This window comes from Mirounga angustirostris, unplaced genomic scaffold, assembly GCF_029215605.1.
Source record: "Mirounga angustirostris isolate CCGP_5_RB_7025 unplaced genomic scaffold, mMirAng1.0.hap1 SCAF_17, whole genome shotgun sequence".
NCBI lineage: Eukaryota > Metazoa > Chordata > Mammalia > Carnivora > Phocidae > Mirounga > Mirounga angustirostris.
Genome location: NW_026991725.1, coordinates 30,099,567 through 30,127,350, shown reverse-complemented (window position 1 = coordinate 30,127,350; position 27,784 = coordinate 30,099,567). Strand labels below are relative to the sequence as shown.

The 27,784-nt window shown below is 48.0% G+C and overlaps 1 long non-coding RNA gene across 1 annotated transcript; it reads right to left on the bottom strand.

The window, feature by feature from the left end:
• Nucleotides 1–1,986: 1,986 nt before the first annotated feature.
• LOC135362921 (uncharacterized) lies at nucleotides 1,987–26,284 on the bottom strand. Its single transcript, XR_010408376.1, has 6 exons — nucleotides 25,964–26,284; nucleotides 12,351–15,802; nucleotides 11,950–12,195; nucleotides 9,041–9,627; nucleotides 4,539–4,716; nucleotides 1,987–2,932 (listed from the first exon to the last, which is right to left on the bottom strand). It is a non-coding gene; the product is annotated as an uncharacterized LOC135362921 (long non-coding RNA).
• Nucleotides 26,285–27,784: the final 1,500 nt, after the last annotated feature.

The following is a 27,784-nucleotide window of genomic DNA, read 5'->3' as shown; positions in this document are numbered from 1 at the left end:
GACTTCCAGGGCTGGAGTTATCATAGGTACCAAACAATTATTTGCTGAATGGATGGACAGCCCTGGTGTTGACCAGACTTGGTGATCCTAAACCCAACTCTGATTGGATAGCCAAGGAACACTCTGAAATGGAGATTTGCATAAAGGAAATTTATTGAGGGTACTTTGGGCATCAACAGCCAGGGGTGAGGGCAGGGAAAGAGAGTGAAGGAAGTGGGATTGAGCAGAGAGAGTTGCTGAACTGGTTTGAAGTTTCAACAAAGTTCTCAGCCAATCCTACAAGATCTCTGGATTGATTTGATACTTTTGAGTACAAAGAGACTGGTATTTATACCCCCATATCCATGGTGGGATGCAGGCTGCCCCCAGGAAGCAGGGAGGTGGCATGACCTTAAGTAAGATGGCTGTTATGGCTGAGGGCAATTTCTGGAAAGGGACTCTGGTGAAAGTCATCATCTGCCAACACTCCCAGCAGCTGGAGGAATGAGGACCTTGGTCCTGCAAGAAGGGTCAGGTGACCCCACAGCATCCACTACATGTGCCAATAAATTTGAACAACATTGTATGGAAGGCACATATTAGAATTCTTGGAGGGGGCATAGTTTAAAGAATTATCCAAAATAGTTCAAGACCATCTTGATACAGATCAACCACCCCACTCAGGAATTGTATGCTTCCAAATGAAGAAAGAAATAGAGCACCCAAATCCTCTCTCTCCCCCCATTCACCTCCTTTCTCCCTCATCCCTTCTCCTTCCTCTCTCCCACCTTCCCTTCCGTCTCCCTCCTCCTTCTCCTCCCCATACCCCAGCCCTTCCCAGGACTCACACTGTAATGGGAAGACATCTGTCCCTCTCTTCCCAATCCATCCCACACTTTACTTTGAGATCAAATTTTCAAAAGCGCAACTGAGACCACATCACAACATGCTCACAATCCTTCAGTGTGCTCAGAGGAGAAAGTTTGTGCTTCCGAGCCTGGCACAGAAGCCTCTGCAATCTGGCCCCAGCTCTTTCCCAGCCTCTCTTTTCATGACTTTCTCCCAGAGGATTCCAGTCCTCACTCACTTCTGTCCATTTCTTCACTTGTAACAACCTCATAGGTAATGGGCTAAAGGTGCCGGACACGTGGCTAGTGGTCAATAAATGTAATATATTGAGCAGGACACTCCCTGAGGATTTGCCCTGCTGTTTTGGAATCTCCCCTGAGGCCCCAAGGCTGCGAACTTCAGGCGTGAAGTGCTCACACTCTCTTAAAGGAGATGCCAGGTGGGAGTTTTGGGACTGCACCCACCCGTCTCCATCTCCCCAAGCCAAGTGAGGGCGCCCCACCGGCCAGACACCTCCGTGGAGCTGAAGGGAGAGATACGTTGACCGGCAAACCCCCAGAGCTAGAAGAACACAGAGAGTAGGACTCAGCTCACCCTGAAAGAGTCCAACTGGTGCAGCCTGTGTCCTCAGCCAGGGGAAGAGAGACCGCTGAGCGGGAAACCATGTCCACCAGCAGAATTTAGTGGGACACAGATGCCAGGTGTTGCCAAGGACGGGGTGGATGTGGGGGTGGGGGGACAGACTAGTTGAGAGGGCCCGCCCGAAAGGTGCTGAGGACCACCTCCTGGGGGGAGGCTGGCCAGCAGAAGGCTGCTATGTAGGTGACATAGCAAAGGGAGGGGAGGACAAGGGAAGGAGCTTCTGGGGAGTCACAAAGTGGCCAAGGAGCCATACATCCCCCAAGGTATAGGGCCCCCCACTGGTTACAGCTAGCTTTTAGCACTAGTTCTCAAACCTCCTCTAGAGGAGTGCCCGCTAGGCTAGCTTGCCCACGATCTTCCCCCGTACTGAGTGCAGTCCCCTTCACTTACATTCATTCCCCTGCCTGGAGTGCCCTCTCCACTCATGTCTACCACTTAAAACTCAGTCTATTTCTTCAGGGCCAGGCTCAGTCTCGTTCCCTTGATGCAGCCACCCAGACACCCGTCCTTTCTGTGAATTTGCTACTTAGTGTAGCATAGCTAGTTGCCTATTGTAATATTCATTGTCCTCTTTAAAATAAAAACAGAACTTCTTGGTTTTAGCTGGGCACATGGCCATTCGGGATAAAGATTGACTTTCTCAGCCTCCTCTGCTGCTATGTATAGCCAATTATTTGTGGGTTTTTAAAACATTTTTTATTACTTATTGTTTTAATTTAAATTTTACTTAGTTAACTAAATAACAGTATTTGGAGCCAGCTCCTAAGAAATTTTCTTAAGAGGCTGCTGGTGTGTGTCTTCTTCTTTGCTCCTTTTCCCTTTCACGTGCCTGGAATGCAGATATAATGGCTGGAGGCTTAGCAGCCATTTTGGACCATAAGGTAACTTTGTAGAATAGAGGCTTCTTGCAAAGATAATGGAACAAAATAACTATCCTGGGTTCCTGACACCATAAGACTGCCTCACAAGTTCTGGACTGCCTACTTTTGCACCTTAAATGAGAGCAAGACAACTTCTTATTTAGGCCACTATTACTTTGGCTGTAGGAAGAAGCCAAACCAATCCTAACTGATACATGTCTAAATTGTAGGTCCCAAATCATAGCATCTCAGTCAGCCTCTTTTCTCTCCTAACCTGGGACATCTCTAGTATTGTAGTTTTATACTGTCAATCAATTATTCATAGGTATGCATAACTCCAACTCTCTAAATATAGCTTCTATTGTATAGTGCTTTTCAAAATTTTTATTCGTGAGCTTATTTAATCCAGCAAAGAATACATTATTGTCTCCTTTTTACAGATGTGGTTCTGCAGGTTCCTTGGAGACCAAGGTAGGAGAGACACCCAGGCCCTCTCTTTCCAGGCCCAATGCTGTTTCTCTCACCTCACACCCACAGCAGCTGGAACTGAGCTTCTTGGTTTATCTTCATGTTTTTTCCATTGCAAAGAGCATGAACATTTTCTGAAACGAAGGCATGCACACAGTAGGTGTTCAATAAATATATTATATGAAGCCCCAAGAATTGAAGCAATTTATCCAAGCTAGTTTTCAAGATACTTCTAGAGTAGGGGTTGCAAACTATGGCTCAGAGGCAAATCTGGCCCACATTCGGTTCTTGTATAGTCCATGAGCTAATAATAACAGCTTTTATATTTTTAAATGGTTATGGAAAAAGGAGAAGGAGGGGCACCTGGGTGGCACAGTCAGTTAAGCGTCCGACTCTTGGTTTCCACTCAGGTTGTGATCTCAGGGTCATGAGGTCGAGCCCTGTGGTGGGCTCCTCACACAGCACAGAGTCTGCTTGAGATTCTCTCTCCCTCTGCTCCTCTCCCTGTGTATATTCTGTCTCTCTCTCAGTAAATAAATACATCTTAAGGAGAAGAACAAGAGGAAAAGGAGAAGAACAAGAGGACAGAGGAGAAGATGAAGGGGAGGAGGAAGACAGGAACAGGTGACAGAGATCATAGGAGTTCTGCAAAGCCTAAAATGATCCGGGCCTTTATAAGAAAGCTTGCCACTCCCTGGGCTAGACCATCTTCATGCAGCTGGATGTTTTATCCCCCAGCAGCACCTTCACCAGCTGCTGTCCCTGAGAGACACGATTTCCCAGAGAGCTTGGAGATCCTGCCATGGAAGGATGCAGGATTAATCTTCTGTGATCCTGTACCAGACTCTATGGAAGCCCCAGGGCCTCGCTCCCTGCAGCCCTACCTCCTTTGGGCAGATGAGAATGAATTTCTCTCCCCTCAGCCACCAACACCCTAAGACTTGGAAGGCTTTCTGATTCACTGGTCACCTACTCAAGCTCAGTTTCGTTAAAAATTCATTGACTTTATTTCCTGTAAAAAAAGAATAAACAAGTGAGCAAACATCAGGGGCTGAGGCTGTAAACTGAAGTGTGAAAGCCCAAACAGGCTGAAGCCATGACAGGGAAAACCGTCAGCTCCAGAGTATTTCTATTTCCAAAAAGACCAGCCTTCCAGAGGGGAGGCTGAACTGGTTCCCATTTCCAGTATCTCTGACAGTGTGTTCCCCATAAGATTCCTGTTATCCACTCAGTAGATATCTCAGTGGTTGTGAGAATGGGGTTTGAAGTCAGACTGAGTTTTCCCAGCTATGTGTCTTTAGCTGAAGCACTTAACTTCTCTGAGCCTTGGTTTCCTCATCCATAGAATAAGACTTTAACATTTATCTTGTAGGATATGCAACATACCCAGTCCAGTGCCTAGCCCTGAAGTACTCACTAAGCAGAAGGCATACATTTGGTATTATTATCCTGACGAGCCTCGCTTTTTCTCCCTCTTTTTTTTTTAAAGATTTATTTATTTATTTGAGAGAGAGAGTGTGAGCAGGGGAAGGGCAGAGGGAGAAGGAGAAAAGCAGGCTCCCCGTTGAGGGGGAAGCTTGACACAGGGGCTTGATCTCACGACCCTGAGATCATGACCTGAGCCAAAATCAAGAGTCAGACGCTTAACCAACTGAGCCACCCAGGCGCCCCACTTTCTCTCCCTCTTAATCTCTTCTCAGTCACTTGCTAAACCCCATCCTAGAAGACAGTCCAACCTACCTTAACTTGGCCTTCTCCTTTCTGGCTATGATCTTCACCATTGGCACCAAATATTCCTTGAACTGGCTCAAACCATCATCCTCTAAGCCTCCTGCCAGGGGTCCCTCTCCATTCTTCTTTTCCTGCCTCTCCCTCGAACCAGCTTTTTGCTTTCACTGGCAAATAATAAATCTAGAGGCTAAAAAAAAAATCATCTTTCATTTGATGAAGCATCTCAAGAAATCAGTTCTTCTTTAACCGATTATATCTCCTGAGCTGGGCCCATGGTAGATGTTCTATGAGCATCAGCTGGTAGCCTGGCCAGGAGCATGAACAATGAGCAGCTCACAGCCAAAGTGTCCCTGTCCCATGACCGATGTGAATCCCAAGAACGGCTTGGACTTGGGGACAGGGCCAGGCCCAAAGTCTTCCATTTGGAGAGTTGCCTGATGCAAGAGGGAAAAAAAATGTGGATTTGGAAGTGAGACATGCCTGATTTGAATTTTGGCTTCCTCTCTGGCTATCTGAGTGTACTTGGACAAGCTGCTTCACCTCTTTGAGGCTTAATTTCCTTATCTATAAAGTGAGATGGGCCTATAATGAGATACCAATTCACACTCACTAGGATGGCTACAGTCAAAAAGACAGATAATAACAAGTGTTGGTGAGGACGTGGAGAAATTGCAGCCCTTATAGACTTCAGTGAGAACGTAAAATGGTGCAGTCACTTTGGAAAACAATCTAGCAGTTGCTCAAAGGTTGAAACATAGAGCTACCATATGACCCAGCAATTGTATTCCCAGGTGTAGCTTCAAAGAAATGAAAATGTATGTCAGAAAGAAAAAAAGAAAGAAAAAAAGAAAGAGTATATCCATACAAAAACGTGGACACAAATGTTCATAGCAGCATTATTCACAGTGGCCAAAAAGTAGAAACAACCCAAGTGTCCATCACCTGATGAATGGATAAACAAATTGTAACATACCCAGGCAGTGGAATATTATTTGGCCATTAAAAGGAAGGAAGCCCAGACACCAGCTACAGCATTGGTGGGCCTTGAAAACATTATGCAAAGTGAGAGAAGCCAGACACAAAAGATCACATTTTGTATGAATCTATTTATATGCAATGTCCAAAATAGACAAATCCATAGAGACAGAGTAGACTAGTGGTTGCCAGGGGCTGGGTGGAGGGGAATGGGAGTGATGAAAATGTTCTTTTGGGGGGGTGATGAGATGTTCTAAAATTAGGGGATGGATGCCCAACTCTGTGAATACACTACAAACCATTGAATTGCACGCTTCAACAGGGTGGATTGTAAAGTATGCGAATTTTAGCTCAAGAAAGCTGTTATTTTAAAAATAGGATGGGTAAGGTGGGCCTCCCCACTTTCCAGGGTCATCATGAGGCTCAGAGGAAGACGTGTGTGCCAGGCCTTGGGAAACAGTGTCATGTTATTACAAAGAAGAGGGCCGGGGCCATAGCCTTTCATACAGATGGAGACGTTTGCTGCCCTCCCTTCTTTTCTGCTCTGGCTCGGGACCCCTCAGGGAAAGAGTTGCTGAGGAGTGACACTGACATCTGGCAAGGACAGGAAGAAGTCTGGGCCTCCAGTATGTCTGCCCCAGAGCTGGGGAGGCAAGAAATATATCCTGTCAGAGCCGCAGACCAGGAGGGACCTGACCCTGCCAGGATGCTCCTTTGCATCCCACTTCTGCCTCTCGCCTCACCCAGAGAGCGTCAGGGCCCAGCTTCCTACTGGAGGAGCAAGGGGCCAGTTAAACCTCAGGTTTGGGAGTAACTGAAAGCAAGGTGAGGGGAGCAGGGCAGGTGTATGGGTGACAGACCATATTTTAAAGACCAATGTCAAACCTTCTGAAAACATCAAATGCTAAAATAATGATGATGATGATGACGACTCCTATTTGTTGAATGAACATTGACTCTCTGCCAGCACCATGCTATGCATTTATATGTATTGACATATTTAATCTTCACAAAGACCCTATGAGTCAGGGACGTGGCGAAACCCGTTGTATAGATGACAAGACTGAAGCACAGACGTTTCAAGTAAACTGCCCGAGGTGGTCCAGCTAGAAATGACAGAACCACGATTTGAACCCTAGCCCTCTGGCTCCACCGCCTGTGTGCTTAACCACTCTGTTAGATTGTATAAACCCTACGGGCTGCATGCAATGGAAGACCACGGTTACTCCTGTCTGTTGCAGGCCTCTGGCCCCCCTGCCAGAAGTAGCTCTCAAACTTCATCAAGCATCAGAATCATCAATACAGAGTCCCGGGCCCACCCCCCAGCAAAACTGATTCACCAAGCCTAGGTGGCCCGGGAATCTGCATTTGTGACCAGTATCCCAGGTGAGCCTGACGAAGGCTGTTCAGGACATACTTGGAGACACTTGGCCTCCCCAAGTCCAGACCCAATTTCTGGGCCTGGTCAACTGGCTCTCAGGTCACACCACACTTTAAAGGCCCAGGTCAGGTTCCATGTCATCTCCTAAGCCCTCCACAGGAATAGGAGCCCACTCTGGTTTTCCCTTCTCTAAAAACCCCCTAACACCTTATGGAGGGACCTACTTCAGACTGTCATTGCAAACTGTTTGATGTTCCTACCTCAGTGTCCCCCGGGCTACACACCTTTTCGGTGAACTAGATCATCACAAGTGCCTTAAATGTAGACGCTTTCTTTTAATATTCCTAATGCATGTGGCCCACAGCTCACAGTAGGTCTGCATTCAGTAGAGACCTAGGGATCTGGTTATAGACCTCACAAGCCAGTGCACTCCTATTTCAGTGATCAACATGACAGATCCTCTCCTGGCTCAAGAAAGCTGTTATTTTAAATTCAGTGGGCACAATCCGACTGTCTGGATTCTTCCTCTATGGAATCCAGGGGCCTTCTCTATGCCAGACACCATTCTACAACTTAGGGTCCAGAGGAGGCACCCTCTCTGGGGGCTGACACACCCAGACACAGCTCGTTCTAATGCAGTGTCCCTGGGTTCCATTTTCACCCCCCAGGCAACATTCGGCAGTAACTGGAGATGTTTTCATTTGTTATAACAGGGGTGATGCGGCTACTGTATTCTAGAAGGTGGAGGCAAGGGATGCCACCAACTATTCACAACAGCACCCAGGACAGTGCCCCACAACAAAGCAGTACCCAGCCCCCAAAGGAGAGCGTTGAGGTTGAGAAAACCTGCTCTAATGGAAAACTGCTAAGACCTACAGCGGAGCAACAACCCGGCTCAGGAACCCAAAGGAAGGAACGATTAACCCACGAGGGAGTAAGAAGTTGTTGGAAAAGGATTCGCAGAGGGGTGCTTGCTTAAAATCCAGATGAATCGATCGATGGACAATGGATGGGAAGGGTTTTATCAGACAGAAGTGGAGGAGGAAAGAAGTGGTGTTCTTGGCAGCGAAAAGTGAGAGTATTTGGCAGGTTTGGGAAGCAACTGCTGGGTCTGATGTGGCTGGAGCGCCTGGCGCTTGGTCCTCTCATTCATTCAACACGTTGGCTGCTATCTTACTTTCATTACTCATTTGCATACTCTGTCACCAAGCAGAGTGCAGTGGTCCGATCTGGCCCTGGTTGAACCACCCCCCTGACCTGATTCCAAATTGGCAGTCTCTGAACAAATGAGGTTTTACTTCAAGGATGGGACGGGGTGGAGCTGAGTGTGGCCATTGGGCTGCACCCAAGAGCTGAGACCCCTGAGGCCTTCACCTGTGGAAATACAAGGTACTTCCAAGTTTTCAGTGGCACCCTCCTAAGAGGCTATCACTTCAGGCGTAATATCTTCCTTCCCAGAGCCATAAACGAGGGGTGTCTGCCCTGGCAAATGAAGAAAATGGATTTTGAGGAATGTCTGTGCCTCTCGAAGTTTAGATAGGAATGAAAACACATTCCAAAGTAATTCTGAAAAAAAAGGAATTCTGGTAAAATTTGTCTCTTTAGGGAATAAAAAAACGACCCTTGATGGCCTTGTTTATTTTAAATAGCTCTTCCTGGATGAGCTCAATCTTGGCCTCCCTCTCACACCCCCCATGTGTCCCTTGCTCTGGCTTGGGCTTCTCCATCTCTGTCTCTCATCACATCAAGTATCTGTATCTGTGTTGTGTGTGCATGCTTTTCCTTTTTTGTCTGCATTTTTGTTTCTTTGTTGCTCACATTCTCTCTCTGTTGCTCACATTCTCTCTCTCTCTCTCTCCCTGATATTTTTTTCTCCCTCCCTGATTTTGATTTTTTTTTCTTTATTTCGAGTCACCTGTTTCTGACTCTGCTTCTCTCCCCCTCCCCTATTCCTTGAACCCCTCTATCCCCCTCCCCTTCGGCCTCTTTCAGTAACTGGCCACAGTATATAACTGAGGTGTGTTTTTATTATAGGTTGTGTTTGCCAGAGAGAGTTACATGCTCCCCATTCTTGATTTGTAAAAGCAAATGCTTGTACCCTTTTCTCTTTCTCTCTCCCCAAGGCTCCCTGAATGAAGCTGCATTTTACTTTCACCTTTCCCCATGGATTCATTTTTCCATCCTGTGGGTCATGTCCTTGATAAAAAACAATGAGTTCTCCACCCTCATTTGACTGTGTTTCAGAGAAGAGCGGCCCAGGTGGCACTGGGGGAGACCCCAGGGCTCTGCCGCGGAGGGCTTTTCTCGGTTAATCTGATTTTGACGGAGCCGGGAGCTGCTTTGGGTTTAACACGCTGCTCTGGAGGAAAACATGTCCATCGAGTCCTAATTCATCACCTTCGATGCTGCTTGTGACTGGAGATGGTGGAAAATGATTGAAGATGAGTGAGTCTATCTCGGGGAATACACCTTTTACATCTTGAAAGTAGAGAGATTGTCAGCCTGGCAGGGACTTTCCAGGAGGTCCGGGAGATTTGCTCTTTTCTATTCTCCTTGAGCCTTTGGTATGCAGGAAGCATTTCAGCTTGGTTAGCAGGTCCAGTGTCCTGACCTCTTGCTGGAGTTGACTATCTTTTTGCCCTGGTCCTCATCTTGCCTCTCCTGGCTTCTGACAGGGGTCATTATAGAGTCACGGGTTGTGCAACATCAGGGATGGAAGGGGCCAGTCAAATGGCCTTATTGCTAGAGGAGAAGGTGAGTATCAGAGGGAGGAAAGGATTTGCCCAAAAAGCACAAGGCCACCTAGTGGTCTATGTTCCCGAGTCCCCTCCAGGCCTGTCTATGCATCTATTAGAGGTGATTTTACCTGGCTGGGGGCTGGGGGCTAGATCCCTGTCTCCACTGACAGCTCAGGATCTGGGGCACACAGCCGTCTTGGCAGCACAAGTGGGTCCATATGGCGGCTCTTGGGGACTATCCCAAGGCACGCATAACACTCACCCCTGGAGGGATCACAGATGACCCCTGCCAAAGTGAAAAGGAAGGAGAAAGGGAAGCTATTAAAGTGCTCACGCCTGTGTCTACATTCAGTCTCATTAAATTCAATATCATTTATTGACCAACGAGTGTCAGCCAGGCCCTTTGCTAGAATTGGGGGTACAGCAGGAAGTTTAGAGACTTAGGGTATATTATGGAGGTATGCGTGGGGTGACAAAGGGGCAGAGAACAGGTCCTCCCTCCCAACTCACCCTGGGTTGGGGGGAAGGGCCCAGGAAGGCCTCCCGGAGGAGGTGATGTCATGAGAAACATGTGGACTCATGTTCCATCAGACCCTTCCTCAGCAAGCAACCAGTCAGGGCCCTCTGAGGAATACCGTGGAAATAAAAGGCCTTTGGACATATTAGCAATTCAGATCAAAGCACTTAGTGTTCTCATTTCAGCCTCAACACTGGCTCGCCAGCTATAGGACTGCAGGCAAGTCACATGACTTCCCCAGTCTCCCTTGCCCCCAGCGCTGGGTGAGTGCCCCCCAGGGGCTGGTGAGTGTCCAGCAAGATGTGTTGTGGGGATGCATTTTGCACATTTTAAACCACTTGGACATTGTGGGCCATTATAACCCTTAGGACCCCCCCTTTGAATCCTCTGACCACAGAGTACAACTGAAATCAAAGCCATACCCCTTCCCTTGAGGGTGCAGCCAAGGAGCAAAGAAGTAGGGCCTGAGACTCTGTGCCCTCAAGCACTCCCTGAGCTACCCCACACCTCATTTCCTCACCTGAGAGACAAGAGCTTTGGCCTTTTCTTCTAAGGCACCTTCCTGTCGGAATGCCTGAGATTTTAGGACAAGAGCCAAGAGGCAGGGGCCGGGACCCTCAGATGGCCAGTTAGTTCCCTGCCAGAGCAGGTGCTGCCTTGGCCTTGCCCCCAGCAGGGGTCTGCATGACCTCTGACCCAGCCGGCCACCTCAAACTATACCCCGGGCCCTGCCCCTTTGGGGGCACCACCAGCAGAGCAGGACCCTGCTCCATACAAGAACTGAGATACTGGAAGTGAGCTCCATCCCCAAAACGAGGGAACTAAAGGAAAAAAGATCTGCCTTCTTCCTCAAAATAAAAACAGAGGCAGATGGCTGGGAGGGTTTCCATGGTTAATTAAATATGCTTTAGTCTCTAAGTTAATTATGAAGTGGTTCCTGCAGGGGGACGTTCTGCTTTGCATGGAGTGGGTTCAGGTAAACAGTCTGGGGAGGCTGTGGGGCCCCTTTTGCATCTTCCCCCAGACGTGCATAGAGATCCTCCAGTCCGGGCCTCCAAGGCAGTGAAGTCTGCCCACTGGGGGTGACAGGAGCCACTCACCTCCCCGGGCATCTTCAAGTGAGGAGAGAGGTACCACACAGCAGAGCTGAGACTCTGTACTTTCCCTTCTGGGAATTTCTTCCAAGGAAATTAACAGAAACCCAGATAAAGATTTCCTGGACAAGAATGTTCACCACAGCATCATTTATAATCATAAAAAATAGGAAACAGTCTAGGTGCCTACAAGTAGAGAACTGGTTAACTAAATCCCGCTATGACCAGACAATGAAATACTATGTACTCATTAAAATGGTGTTTTTGAAGAATAGATCATGACGTGGGGACGTGCTCTGGTTATACAAAGTGAAAAAAAAGCAAAATGCAAAACCGTATATGAAGTACCATGGGATTTTGTAAATAGTTGTGCACAGAAAAAAAAAAGGTGGCCCATTAAATGATAATAGTAGTTATTTCTGAGAGAGAAGATTCTGGGAGATTTTTTTTTTCTACGTATCTTTCTGTATGTTCTTAATTTTTTGTAATGAGCATGCATGACTCTTATGATCAGGAAAATAATAAAAGTTTTTTAGGTGCCAGAGCCCCTTATAATGGATTTCTGAGTGGGTCTGAACAATTTTATCACACCTTCTTTGAAGTAAATTAACTTGACGAAAATATGAGCTTCTAGGATGGATAACGGTAGGGAATAGTTTATTTTCTAGAACTCTTGAATTAAGGTGCTTTCAAAGGGAAGCACTGCACATCTTACCTGCCCCTCGTCACCAGTAGAATGTGACATGGCATCCCACTCCATGAACTCTGACCAATGTACAGGCATCCGGGACAGAGGAGGTAGGTGTGAGCTCCTCGAACCACCTAACCTGACCTGGCCAGGACCACAAGACTGGGCTCTCCTCAGTCTGAAACCTCTTGGAGTCCCCAGAAACATCTAGGGACAGTGGCAGCCAGGCTGGCCTGTAGAAGCTTGGAAGGCATTGTTGCACTCGTATGCCAACTGGTGTGAGGGGATGGAAATAGAAAAAACATTCACAAATGTTTATATGATCCAAACTCCACTTGACATTATAATAGCCACCTTCCCTTGTCCATTTAGCAGGTCCACATCACTACAACAATTTCATCCCAGAATTAAAAAGCCCAGGGCCTTACCACGAGAGGGCAAAGAAGGAATTCAGTGTTTTGTCCCTATGAAGTGCTATCTGGTGATGGTATCCCCTGACTGGGGCTCTTGGTTGCTTCTGTATACAGGGCCATCCTGTCGACAGGTGAAATCCTCCATGGGCATCAGGCTTCCCTTGATGTCCATCACCAGACACACTTGTTCAGAGTCACATGTGTCCTCTCCAACATCTAGGATCCAGCCATCAAAGTAAGGAGAATATCGAGTTGCCTGGGTGGCTCACTGGTTAAGCATCCAACTCTTTTTTTCTTAAGATTTATTTATTTATTTTGAGAGAGAGAGCATGTGAGTGGGGGGAGGGGCAGAAAGAGAGGGAGAGGGAGAGAATCTCCAGCAGATTCCCCACTGAGCGTGGAGCCCAATGTGGAGCTTAATCCCATGACCCCGAGATCATGACCTGACCCGAAACCAAGAGTCGGACGCCCAACTGACTGAGCCACCCAGGCTCCCCTAAGTGTCTGACTCTTGATCTCAGTTCAGGTCTTAATCTCAGGGTCATGAGTTCAGGCCCCGCGTTGGGCTTGGTAGTCTTGGAGAATACCAAGATTATATAAACCCTAACTGTAAGGAGAGTGAAGAACTCCAACGCTGTCTCACTCACCCCAATCACAAAACTAAACAAAGGAATGTGGAATAAAGAATGGATGGTAGTGAGTTATCAGCTATAATGTAAGATGTTCTCCCGGAGAACAAAAGGGAAGAGGGACCCAGGCCACACTGAGGAGGCAGCCTTGAGTGTCCACTGCTCCCCAGAACTTCTTAAGCAGAGTACACAGCAGAACTCACAATTCCATTTAAGAATCTCCCCCTATTACGTTTCTGCTACAGGAAGGAACAGATAATTATTAAAAGTGTTCTCAAATCTCTCTCACCACAATCCCAGCATGACATAGACATACCTGTCACCAAACTTGTCAAAGCCATCCATTTTCTTTAGAAGACCAGCTTACCTTTATAATGGAATTAAAAAAAAAAACACTACATGATTCACATTATGAATGGTTGCTTTATAGCCAGCTCTCTTGGAATGGGTCTACTATTAAGGTGAAGGATGACTGTCTCCAACTTCCTGGTCACAAATTGTCCTTTCGACAAGCAGATCACGACCTGAACCCAAGCATATGTCCCAGCCTCAATGGTCTTTGGCTTCTGAACTATCACCACCATCATAGTTTGGACTTCGACATTCCTAAATTGGTTTTCCTTCACCAAATTCCAACTTTTGCACATCCACCAGCAAACATGCTGAGATGTCATGAGGTGACACAAACCTTTGGCCAACAGTCCCATTTTTGAAGTACTGCCATTCCACTTGGCCTGTGCTCTACACCATGTTGATGTAATTGTTTGAATACATTGTTGTGGTTGTGCATGCAAAAAATGAGCAAAAACAGGAGAATAAAAGTGCAGGCACAGTAATAAGAAACAGAAGTTTCACAAACTTAACACAATTGGAACTAAGATAAAAGTCATCAGCTGGCTGAAAGCAGCAAACCTTTGGCTTCAGCTGAGTGCTCATTGGTCTTGAGATGGTTGACTGGATTCACTCGTGAGGGATAGAAAACAAAGCCTTAGAATAGATCGTGAGTGATTGTGTCTTAGAGGCAAAATATAATTAGGGAGTCAATCTTTTTTTCAGCTGAGTATAGAACCCACCTTAAAACATACAATAATTGCTAACACATACAATGGGTAAGACCCTGCTTCAGAAAGCACTGTTTCTGTGCTTTCAATACATTAAATCACTTAATTTGCACAAGAACCCTGCAAGATAGTTACTATAAACATTCCCGTTTTCAGAAAACTGAGGTGCAGAGCGTTCTCTCAACCACATACCAGGCAAGTGGCAGATCTATGCCCATGCCACCAAGTAAGAACCATGCTCTTAACCAGTACCTCTCCTGTAGCACAAGGAACCCAACTTTGGAACATTTGGTATTCATGGACACTTTCAGGAACATATTACATGTGAAAAAATAAGGTAAAGTTCTTGTGGGACAAGGCAACCCTTGAGGAAACCTCCTTTTTTTGCTGTACTCGGTCTTCATGAGCATCCTGAGGTCAGCTTTCAGGGTTAGGAGGATTGAGGAGGAAGGTAGACAAGACCAAGAAAGAAGCCATTTGGCCGTAATCACTGACGTTATCGCAGGAACGACCCTGTTTGTACGTCACGTTAGGAAACTGTATGTGGGTCCAGGAAACACATGAAAACTCCTATACGAGCAGATGTCCATGCAGCTAAATTAAAATGTAAAGAAAATCTTGGAGAAGGGGCTCCTGAGATGCAGGATATGTGCATGGGGCAGATGATTTCCCTGTTGCTGGGAACATTCCCTGAAGTGTGGGGTGTGGCTGTAACATAAGGCAGGTCCAGGGAAACCGAGGCTGGCCTGGGAAGAAGAGAAGGATAGAGCGTGCACCTGCCTGGCAGGTTTGATCTCAAGCCTCCCAAAGCAGGTTCAGTATTAAGGTTTCAAAGTGAAGAGGTGGGGATTCTTCAGGGTGAATGTTGACAGTCCTTAAACTTAGAACCAGATTTGCTGGGAGTAAACAGCAAATGTGGGTCCAGTCTGGATAGCCTCGTACCAAGTTAGACCCTTTTATGGGTCACAGACCCCTTCAAGAAGCTGTAGACATTCTAGGACAAAATGTACGTGTGCGCATACCCATAAGATGTCATATACACTATGCAGCTCAGAACCCTCATGCCCTCCCCTGACACATCCATGTCCCCTCACCAGATTAGAGAGCCCCTGCAGAGTGTAAGAACATTTGGGTTGTGATCCAGGAAAGCTAAAAGGGCAGAGTAACTTGGGTCATGTGATTTGTCCTCTGGTTCAATGCCAGGTCCGGAAGGTTACGAAAGTTCTCCTCCCCAGGCCGCTTCGTCAGAGCCCCTCACAAGCTGTTCTCATTCACACTCTCAGCATCTCTCCGAGAGGCATGGTGCAGCGACCTCATTCCTCCTGTGGCCGTTCAGGAAAGGGGAGAGCTGGATACCTTGTCCATCTGTCCATCCTGGGGTCTGCCCTCTCTGCCTGCCCCCACACCTTGCCCCTCAAGCTGTGCAGACACCCCATCCATCTGCCTCTTCTGTCCTCCCACTCCCTCTCCTATAGGAGATGGGTGCAGGGGAGTCAGGGTGTCTACAGAGGGTGTTTCATCCCAACGAGCCCTGGGGAGCTCTGATTCAAATCACTTGGACAGAGGCTGGTAGAGTTTGGAGGACCTTGAATGGCAGGAGGAGGCCAGGCTCCTCACAAGCACCAAGGAGCCCCCGGGATTCTTCAGGAAGAGGGTAGGGCTGCAGGAAGCTCCAGGGACAGAGCGAGCCTGGCTGACCCCAAGGCAGTGAGCATGTGGGCTGCAGGGAGGGCACCAAGATGGGTGTTGGGGTCATGGCAGGATGGAAGCTGTGAGCCTGCAGAAGGAGATATAGAAGAAAGAGTTCAGGTGCCAAGAGTAATGCCCAAGGCCCCGGGAGATGGAAGGAACTTGTGGCAACTGCTAAGCCAACCTCCCAAGACTGCCCCCAGACCCTTTTTCCAGCCCTGTACCCCTGACCTGACCGTCCAGGAAAGCACCCCTGCCCCCCGAGGGCTGGGTTTGCCCCTCGACCAATGCATCCCCCATCATGTCCCTGTAGGTGCTGAGAGCCTCACACCTGAGACTCCAGGCGGCAGGATGGTGTCAAGGTTCGTCCCTCTGAGCACACGTTTCCTGACCAAGTTCCCGCTGTTGGCATCTGTGTGGGTGGAGGTGAGAGGAGCTAGGCCAAGGGCAGGGGATGAGGACGGCCTGACTGCAAACAGGCTTCTGTGTGTCTAGATGGGGAAGCAGGGTCGGGTGGGGGGGTGTTGCCAAGGACTGTGGCAAGTTCACACAGGGGCCAAAGGTGGGGCTGCCACATCCTCGTCCTTGCTCACTAGGTCTTTAGTGTGCAGGGCCACCCTACTGCAGGCCCCACACAGAGCAAGGGCTATTGGGGTGCTCTCATGCCTTATATCACAGCAGCCAGTGCCAGGGAGCCCCAGGGTCTGGTCACTAAATGGGTGGAAGCGGGTGTCCTACAATTTAACTCCGTTCTGACGCTATCCACCTGGAGGTAGCCTCAGATCCCCCAGGTTCAGGGCACAGGCCCACAGGACTGTCCCCCCACCACTCCAGATACCAATTGCCACCTATACTTCTGACCAACTGGCCATAAATTGGGGTTCCCATGATCACCTTCTTGTGTTCAATGATTTGCTAGAATGGCTCACAGAACTCAGGGAAACACTTAGGTTTACCCATTTATTGTATAATATAGGATAAGATAAAGGATACAGATGGACGAGTAGAGGCAGAGATATAGAGGACAAATTCAAGGAGCACAGAAGTTTCTGTCTCCATGGAGGTGGGGTGCACCACCCTCCTGGCACATGGATGTATGCACCAACCTGGAAGCTCTCTGAACCCCATGCTCTGGAGTCTTCATCACATGGGCATGGCCTATCATTAAGTCACTGTGCTCGTCTCCCCTTCCCGAAGGATGGAGGCAGAGCTAAAAGTTCAAGCTTCTTTCTAATCATGGCTTGGTCTTTCTGGTGACCAGCTCCCATCCTAAAACCATCCAGGAGCCCTACCAAGAGTCACCTCATTAAAACAAAAGACACTCCTGTCACCCAGGAAATTCCGAGAGATTTAGGAGCTCTGTGTCAGGAACCAGGGACAAAGACCAAATATTAAGATCAAAAGATATTCTTAGTGTTCTTATCATTTAAATAATTGCAAGGGTTTTAGGAACTCTGTGCCAGGAAATGGAGGCACATAGGCATATTCTACGTGTGTATGTGTGTGTGTGTGTATTCTATTATTCTACAACAACAAACACTTGTTATCTCACAGCTTCTGTGAACCAGAAATTCAGAGGCAGCTTGGCTGCAGGTTCTGGTACAGGGTCTCTAATGAGGTTGCTGACAAAACGTTGGCCTGGGCTGCAGTCACCTGAAGGCTTGACTGGGGCTGGTAGACCTGTTTCCAAGATGGCTTATCCACATGGCTATTGACCAAAGTCTTTTTTACTAGCTATTGGCAGGAGGCCTCAGTCTCTCACTGTGTGAGAGTTTCTGAGCATCTTTCCATTGGGCCGCCTGAGTGTCCTCACAACCTGGCAGCTGGCTTTCCTCAGCATCAGTAATCCAAGAAAGAGAAGGCAGCCACAGTGCCCTTTGTGACCTAGTCTGAGAAGTCGAAGAGTGCCTTGTCCACTTTATTCTGTGCATTAGAAAGAAGTCACTAAGTCCATTCACACTTAAGGAGAGGGGAATGAGCCTCCACCTCTCTAGGATGGAGTATTGAAGAATTTCCACACATAGTTTAAAGCCAACACACTTTGAAACAAACTTCCCCCTCCAATGCCTTTTGTTTTTTTTCTGCACAGACCAAAAACAAATGGGCTAGAGACCTCTAGCAAGTAGAGAGCCCCTCAGCATCTAGAAGATTTGGTTTAAGTGGGGATAAGACATCCATATATCTGAGTACACTTGGGAGGTCTCTGATGACCCTTGGCAATCTTTTTCCCTGAGGGTATTTACTGGTTCCAGTTGCTAAAATCTCTTTCTCACTTCCTCTCTGCTCTGGTCCAGAGCCAGCATCCTCTGGAGGACACAGCAGAACTGGCCAGAGAGGACGGAGGAACCACCCACACCATCCTACCGGCCCCTTTCTGATTTCCTGAAGTTGGGCTAGAAGGGAAATGTTGCTAAGTGAGCAGGTAAACCCACAAGACTCATCCAAGTTTCAGCGGCAATTATTACAATTTGGGGGATAGCTGGGACAGGGCCAGCCAAGGTCTTTCACCTGAAATGGGGGAGAATCCCCACACCTGACAGGGGTCCCTGATGACGAGAAGCACCCTGGTAATGGGCAGATTCCTGGGCCCCAACTCTAACCTACTGTATGGGAATTTTCAGAGCAGAGGCCTAGTGATCTAGATAGTTGACATGTGCCCCAGGTGACTCATCATCAGGGACATTTGGGAAATTATAGGGCTGATGGAAAGAGGACAACCCAATCAGGAGCTGTAGCAAGCTTCAGTTACTAAATCTGTAAAATGGGAATAACTAGGATTACCTCAGTTGCCCAAAGGCAAGCCTAGAACAAATGGCTTCTTGGGGTTTCTTCTGGCTCTGGACCAGAGCAGAGAGGAAGTGAGAAAGAGATTTTAGCAACTGGAACCAGTAAATACCCTCAGGGAAGAGATTGTAGTTAAGGCAGATGAAGCAGGCATGCCCGTCTTTCCCTTGGGTGCTGAGACTCATCTGAGGAGTTGGTGTCACGGGGGCCCCCCCAGGGGCCCTCCCACTCAGCATCTTTGGCAGGGGAAAAGGTGTTAGCTGGGTTTGGCAGCTCTCCCAGAATCAACCCAAGATGGCTCAAAACCGAAATAAAGTCTGCCTTCCCACTCCAGAGGATGGGCTCTCCTGCTCCCGTGTGAGTCAGCCACACACGTGCAAACCCAGAATATGCCCAACGGACAGATGGAGGGGAGTTGGGAGGGGGGACCGAAACCAGGCTGTGGGGCAAACTGGTAAATCCAAGAGCTCTGGTGGTGGAGAGACCTGAATTCAACTCCTGCCTCCACTACCTCCTGGCTCTGTGATCTTGAGCAAGTTACATGGGGGTGTTTTCATCTGTGAAATGGGAATAATAATAATCGTGGCTGTTCTGAAGAGAGGTAGCAGAGCATAGCGACCAGAGTTCCTGAGCTGAATCCTACCTCTACTACTTACTACCTATGTAAGCCTGTGTAAATTAAAGCCTCAGTCTTAAAGCCTCTGTCTCTCCATCTAGAAAATGGGAGTAATGAGAATCCGTACCCCAGAGGGTTGTAGTGAGGATACAATGAGTTAATTGATGGAAAGCACTTAGAGTACTTCCAGGCAAACAGTAAGTGCCATATAAATGTTTGCCTTATAAAGGAAGACTTGGGGATACCTGAAGACTGCTCTTTGTCACCCTATAGCATGGGCAGGGAAGGGAACTGGCCTCACTGAGCCCCAGTGACAGGCCACTGTGCTAGTGGCCTCCATATCCAAGTTCTCCTCCCTCTGGACCAGAGCAGAGAGGTCACCTCCCCCTCCCTCTCCTGTTTCTCTTCCTCCTGATTTCTTTCCGTTCCACACCCTCTAACCCACCACAAAGTCATCCTCTCCTCCTGCCAGAGATGGGTTAGCCTGACCCAAGATCCTCCCTATTATGAAGCCCCATACGGGGTTCCCAAGAAGGGGCCAGAATGTTGAGGGCTTGCAAGGTAAGACAAAGGGAGAAACCAAACCCTAGACCTTGGGGAGTGCAGGGTATTCCCCTTGGAGAGGCAGCAGTGTGGTAGGTCAGGTTGCAAACTAACTCTGACCATGCAGATGGTAAGGGTGCTCTAGGGCAGTGCTTCTCGATACTGGCTGTACCTGAGAATCAGCTGGGGAGCTTTAAAGGTGCTGATGCCTGTATCCCATCCCAGAGGCTCTAATGTAATTGTCTGGGCACTGAGAGCTTGAAGCTCTCAGTGTTGGTGTTCGTGTGAAGCCAGGGCTGAGAGGCAGGGCTCTAGAACAGGGGTTCTTAAACTTCAACAGGCATAAATAAGAATCACCTGGAGGGCTTGTTAAAAGACCGATTTCTCGGCTCCACCCCCAAAGTTTCTAATTCAATAGGTCTGGGGACTGGCTTAAGAAGTTGCATTTTTAACAAGTTTCCAGATGCTGCTGTTGCTGCTGGTTCCCTAGGACTACACTTTGAGAACCTCTGTTCTAGCATAATCATCAGCAAACTAGGACCTTTGGGCCAAAACCAGTCTATGGAGTGTTTTTGTAAATAAAGTTTTATTGAAATGCAGCCACACCCATTCGTTTACATATTGTCTTTGGCAGCTTTCATGATACAACAGGGTTGCATAGCAAGGACAGAGACCATATGTCTGGCATAGCCTGAAATGTTCGCTATCTGGTTCTTTACAGAAAAAATTGCCAACCCCAGTTATAGGAACTTGTGAAGTGACAGATGGTGGGATCCTGGGTCCCTGAGTGACTGCCTGGAGCAGAGCTTTCCTACTGACTTGGGACTGTTAGATGAGAAAGAAATAATCAACATTCTTTAACCTACTGTATGTTGAAGCCTCTTTATTACAGTAGCTCAGCTTCACTTACATTCTGTATCCTGGCTCTAGCACTTCCTGGCTGTTCTAGAACCTCTCTGAGCCTCAGTTTCCCCCGTCTGCAAAATATGAATAATAATATCAACCTTATGAGTTATTGAAAGGATTAAATAAAATATAAAGACCTGGCTCAGAGTAGGGGTTCAACAGATCTTAGTTCCTTGACCTGCTACCCTCTTTGGTGCCCATGGTTTGAAGGTGAACTTCATTTCTGCCCCCTAAGAATTCCATCTGTTTGGGGAAAGCAGGTCACAATCTGACATGCCAGTGAAAGTTGCCAAAAGCTCTAGATACTTGTTTTGCTCTTAAACCAAAGCACATTCCATTTCCCCATCCCCACCTCCTACTGCAAATGAATACAGTTTTCTTTTATTTGGAGACTGGCACAGCTGTTAGTGTCCTTCTCAACTCCAATGAGCCAATCTTGGAGGTACTTTAAAATAACAGTCACTCCAGGTGGGGAACCCTCTGGCTGGGCTGGAGTTTGAGGAAACCGGCTTAAGTGGCCACCCACAGCTCAAGGGGTTGCACACAAACACTTCATACCAAGGTCAGTAATTATAGTTTCTACTTGGTTCCACTTAGTGCCAGCTGTGGAGTCGAGCTGCCTCTCCCCACTGCTGGTGGAGGGTAGGTTGGTTAGTTCAAAAGCATGTCTTGATCATCTGCTGAATGTCGACTACTGTGTCAGGGAGCTGAGGAGGAAAGAAGAGGAGGAAGCACAATAAGAAACAGACCAAGAAATGCCACCATCAGCAGCACTTTGTAGGACCCAGCTAGAAGCCAAGAAATAACCATGTTTAAAGGCTCAGGGATGCCAAGGGCCCTGTATCAAACCCTTTTGACACCTAGCTGATCACCCACACAGGAAATTGTTAAATATACAGATTTCCAGGTCAACCTGGGACCACAGAAGCAGATTCCCCAGGGTGAGGACCCAGGATACTGATCTTTAGCAAGCTCCTTGGGTGATTCTGGTGGTGCCCACCTGACACTGGTCTGAGGATAGATGTTGAGAAAACACTACACTAAGTGGAATATGAGGAAGGACTTTGAGGCCCACAGATCTCAGTTCAAATTCTGGGTCCAAGGCACAAAAAAGACCAAACATAAAAGAAAAAATTGATTAAGTCAAACCCTGTCAAAATAAAAATCTTCTGCTATTCAAGAGATACTACTGTGTGGAGTGCCTGGGTGGATCAGTCAGTTAAGCATCCGACTCTTGATTTTGGCTCAGGTCATGATCTCAGTGTGGTGAGATCGAGCCTCGCATTGGCTCTGCACTGGGCGTGGAGCCTCCTTGGGATTCTCCCTCTTCCTCTCCCTCTGCCCCTCCCTCCACTCGAGGTCTCTCTCTCTCAAATAAATAAATAAATCTTTAAAAAGAGAGAGAGAAAGAGAGAGATACTACTGTGAAAATGAAGAGACAAGCAACTGACAGAGAAAATATCAGCAAAGCATACACTGTATCTAATAAAGGACTGATATCCAGAATATAAAAAGAACTCTCAAAACTCAATAACAAGCCAATAAAAAACAAACCCAATAAACAACCCATTTTTTAAACTGGATTAAAAAAATTGAACATTCACCAAAGAAGAAATACAAATGGCAGATCAACACATGAGAAGTTACTCAACATTAGGAAAAGCAAATTAAAACCACAACAAGATACCACAGCTGTCGATTAGGATGGCTTCAGTCAAACCCTAGGTGTAATGATTACTGTTTCTAAAAGCTCTGGCAAAGCGCTTGACCACCCCATGCCTTAGTTTACACAGCTTTAAGATGGGCATAATACCCACCCTGTAGGGTTATTGTCAAAATTTTATGAAATAATGTATCTAGTAGGGCTTGTAGTAAATACTAAGTACCTTTAGTTCCCTTCCATTACCCCTTTTTTCCTTATACCAGGGATCTGAATCATCTATTCAATTTTTTTTAAGATTTTATTTATTTATTTGAGAGAGAGAGAATGAGAGACAGAGAGCATGAGAGGGAGGAAGGTCAGAGGGAGAAGCAGACTCCCTGCCGAGCAGGGAGCCCGATGCGGGACTCGATCCCGGGACTCCAGGATCATGACCTGAGCCGAAGGCAGTCGCTTAACCAACTGAGCCACCCAGGCGCCCTCTATTCAATTTTTTACTCTTAATCTCTACACAATGTAAAGCCTAATTATCGTGTTCCAGTTTATAGGAAAACAGGCTGATAGGCCCACTGACAGCAGGGGGAAAGAACCGCAAAGGCGCACGTGATGGGGTACTCACATCCATTCATTCACCTGTTCAGCCCCATTTCCTGAGCACCTGATGCCTTCAGGCACTGCCCTAGAATCTAAGGGAAAGTGGAGACTCCAGGAGCTCAAGGAGCTCTGGTTCCCATGGGGGACAAAGAAGGATTCTACTAACCAAGTCTCTCCCAGTTGCAAATAATAGAACCCCAGTTCACACCAGCTTTGGGACATTGACTACCACTTTTGATGGGAAAGCTCCAGGTTCCCAGCGCTGGGGAAAAACAGAAACCGGAGCTTCTGGAGCTCACACTAGGGACTCAAAACGCCAAGACTCTCCCCAGACCTTTCTTGTCCCTGCTTGTCTCTCTTCCTTTCATGGCGGCCTCGCTCTCCCCACAGCCATAGCCTTCTCCACGGCCCAAGCGCTTGAACCTGGCAACCTTAGCAGCTCCCGCAAAAGAGCGTCCCTTTCTCCCACGGAAGGATTTTGATTGGCCTGCTTGGGTGACACGCCTATCTTTTGGACCAATCACCTTTGCCAAGTTAGGTAGTCACGTGCTATCTTGCGCTTGCCTTCCACAGAAAGCAGAGTCAGCGACAACGTCGATGCAGGTAATTCTCATTCAGAAGATGATTGCAGGAAGCAGGCATGAGGAGAGTAAAATGGGGTGCTGAGAAAGCCAGTGAAGGGTGAGTTATTGAGCCGGCGAGCGCCAGAGGCCGTGTGGAGTACACCGCAGGATTGACCCCTGAAGGACTGGAGGCTGAAGCACTTCTCACCCTACCCCTTGTCCCCCAGTGGTTAAGGATTGCCCCTCCCCTCCCCTTCCAGGCTGTCCCAGTGCAAGGGCTGAGGCAGCTTCCAGGACTTCAAGGCCAGGTGCTGCTTGCAGCGGATGGAGCTGTCCAACACCACCGTGTGTGAATTGGCAGTGGGGATGAGATGGGAGACACAAGGGCATCTGCTACTGCGCGAGGAGAGCAAAGTCTGATCAATAAAGAAGGGTGTGAGAAGGTTTGGGGGCTAAACCCAATCAGCAGCCCCCACAATCTGGCGTACCTCTCCACCAATAGTTATAATACAGCAAATAGGATGGTAATGCAAGGTACCCAGGAGGGGAACTCTACGGGGGTGCACGAGGACTCACAGATTGCTCCCCCAGAGCTGCTGCCCAAGCCAGGGTCAGTAGGGCCCAGAACAGGCTCAAAGCACCCCATCCCCACGTGCCTCTTCTCTCACCTCCCTGTTTATTATATTCTCACCTTCAGCGGCCAGGCTGGGCAGGGATGTCCCACTGCTCCAGCTCCTGGACCCTGAGCAGTGATGACAGAAAATCCATTCTGGACCTGCTCTTCCCATTCCTGCACAAGGGAATGGGGGGAAAAAACATATCCCAGCCAAATATTGAACCTTTCTTCTTTCTACTTTACCAGTGCCTCCCAGGAGGGGAGATAAAGTTCTCCACTATTGCTAAGAGAAGCAGACACTCAGAACATGAAGCAAGAATCCAGAGCTGCAGGGCACCTGGATGGCTCAGTCGGTTAAGCCGCTGCCTTCGGCTCAGGTCATGATCCCAGGGTCCTGGGATCGAGCCCCACATAGGGCTCCCTGCTCAGGGGGGAGCCTGCTTCTCCCTCTGCCTCTGCCTGCCTCTCTGCCTACTTGTTCTCTCTCTCTCTCTCTGTCAAATAAATAAATAAAATCTTTAAAAAAATTTAAAAAAAGGAATCCAGAGCTGCCTTCAGCCTGGTCCAAAAGGCCAGGGTGAGCTGTTTCTGGGTGACTTGAATCCATGGACACAGGGATGGACCTTAAAAGGATGGGATCTAGGAGGAGGGGGTGCTGTTTACCTGGCCCACCTTACTGGGCTCCAGACTCTTGGCTTTCTAAGTCAGGTAAGGCCCATCTGGCCCAGGTACCCATAATATCTAGAAATGTTCTTGAATTGGACTTCATGAAAAGGACAAAGAATTGATATTTTTTTGTTTTTCACTTTTTTTAAGATTTTATTTATTTATTTGACAGAGAGAGATACAGCAAGAGAGGGAACACATGCAGAGAGAGTGAGAGAGGGAGAAGCAGGCTTCCCACTGAGCGGGGAGCCCAATGCGGGGCTCAATCCCAGGACCCTGGGATCATGACCTGAGCCGAAGGCAGACGCTTAACGACTGAGCCACCCAGGAACCCCAAGAATTGATGTTTTAAATGATGGAACTCTTCCAGGCTCAGAAAAAGAGGTCAATACAATTAACTTTGCAGAAAATATTTTGATTTTCATTATTGGCCAATACTAATAGAGCGTCAACTCTGTGCCAGGCCCTCTTCTAAGGGCTTATTTAATCATTACAATTTTATGAGGTAGAAACGATTATTATCTCCATTTTATAAATGAGGAAACTAAGTTCCAGCAAGGTTAAGAAACTTGCCTGAGGGTGCACAGCTAGAATGTGGCAGAGCTCATTGACAGTACCCTACACTGCCTCTCAAGTGTAATTAACAACCATAGCAGCTGGTAAGAAACATACGGTCAGGATTGGCTGAGAAGATACTCTGGTTGACATAGAATCTGTTCTGTATTTTGCAGACTTTGGATCTTGAGCAACCAATACTCTGGTTGACATACAATCTGTTCTGTATTTTGCAGACTTTGGACCTTCTCTGGGGGTCCCATGCTGCTGCCACTGTACAAGAGATTTGGCATTGTCTCCAGTTCTTTGTTGTTATTTGCATATTGTCCCATCCCCTATAGCTGCTCAAAGTTCACCTGAGCACCGATTCTTTCTCAAGAGTGTTCCTGAGATGTTGGTGCGCTCTGGGTTATAGTCTGCAGAACGCCAGCTCTGATGGATGAGGGGCAGTGGCCCCCTTCTGGGTACGCTGGTGCAGCTCTCCCACCTGGGAGCTCTGTGATTGCACGGCCCACACGATGCTGCGTGACCATCCTCCCTTCAGCAGTAAGTGAGTGTGGTAGGGGACGATTCTGGTTCTTTGGGCAGCAAGAGCAACTTCCTGATTGAAACAGATCCTCCACTGGACAGAAATGTGAATGTCTTGACCTTTCCTGAGTAGCATCATTAATCACCCCCAGCTTCCACATCCCAGCAGTGTTCATGTTTAACCTCATTTCTTAGCCAAGAGCCAGTGGTTTCCACACCTGGTGAGGAGTGCCATCAGTCAGAAGAGCAGGGAGGTGGGGGGTCTCAGAAGACCTCTGGAGCCTTCATAACTACATAGCAGCGGCCAGGTGGTTGTGGTCCAAAGGGGTTAAGGAAAGGAAGCAGGCTGGGTAAGTGGGTAGTCCTGTGAAGGAGAAGTTTGCAGACACCCCCTCCAGAAACTTTTCTGAGCCTTGGCCCCATAAAGAATAGGGAAGAAGAGGGGAAGGAGGGAAACCCCAAAGAGCTGTGCAGCAGCAGTGGTCCTGGCTGGTCCTTCCCATCCAAGGGGCCAGGATATTCTAGAACTACTGAGCCTACCCAGGGAGGGTTCTGAGATTTGATTATGCCTCCAGTGTAAGCACCTACTGTCTACATCTCTCTCCAAAACAGAACAACACAGTCTGGTTGGGAGATGGGATGTGCATACAACATAAGAGCTGAGGACTCAGGGGAGGGTTATCTGGAGGGGCTGCAGGGAAGAAGTAAGCCTGAAAAGAAATAACATACCTTGGGGCGCCTGGGTGGCTCAGTCGGTTAATCGTCTGCCTTCAGCTCAGGTCATAATCCCAAGCTCCTGGGATCAAATCCGGCATCGGGCTCCTAGCTCATCGGGGAGTCTGCTTCTCCCTCTGCCTCTGCCCCTCCTCCACTCATGTGTTCTCACTCTCTCACTCTCTCTCAAATAAATAAATAAAATCTTAAAAAAAAAAAAAAGGAAATGACACATCTTGACTGGCCATGAGGATGGCAAACACATTCCAGACAGAAAAAAAAAAAAAAACCCCACTCATTCATTCATTCATTCATCCCACAAGAAATTATTGGTCTGCTACTATGGTCAAGCATTGTTTTAGGCCCTCAGAATACAAAAACTTACAAAACGTGACCTCTCTCCTGAGCAGGGCTGGGTCTAGGGTGAGGCAAGGAAGGCACCTAGAGGTCACAAAGGACCCGACTCGCTCACTCTCGGGGGGCCAGCCCTGCATTGGCACGATTCTGAGAGTAAGTGCCTCCTTACATGTTGCCCCTTTGGCACCTCACCCCAGTCCTTGCTTCTGAGGGGCTCATAGTCTATGATGAGCAAAGGCCTGAAGGTGAAAAGCCATGACCTCCTTGGTGTAGCATCAAAGCCCTCAGGATTTGGCCCCACCTACCATTTGAGGATCACCTCTTGCTCTTTCTCCCTTAAGCCCTTGCCCAACCAAACCATGTTCATTCTTCTGGAGATAGTGTGCACTTTCACAGCTCCATCCCTCACCTGGAACTCCTCCCCCTCCCCGGGCCCTCTGCCTGGCAAGGTCCTGCCCACCCATCAAGACAGCTCAAGCAGCACCTGCTCCCGGGTTCACTCTTAGTCACCAGGACCATCACTGGCAACCCTAATGCCCCGGGCAAGGACAAAGATTGACGGGGTTGTGCCCGATATGGCTAGGCTATTGTTAAATAGGTACTTGGAAGCTTCCTATTTTAAATAATCGTTCTTCCTACAGGTGTCTTGTTGCGTAGGAGGAATGTCCTATCATCAGGTAAATGTAGCAACATGTTTTGTTACAAAATCTAAAATCATTTTCCCCCAAATGTCATACCCTCTGTATTTGGCTGGTCTGGAACAAAACCCTGGTGGTCCGAGGTCCCACTCTGCCCATCACTTCCCTCCAGAAGATGAGAGTTTCCCTCTGTGAGCTCCAAGGCCCCCCTGCACATTCTGCCTTAGCACAAGCATCCCCTCCGACCTGCACAGCCAGCTTCCCAAGGGCAGGGGCTGTCCCTGTTCATCTCTAGATCTCTGGCACATAGCACGGGGCCTGGCACACAAT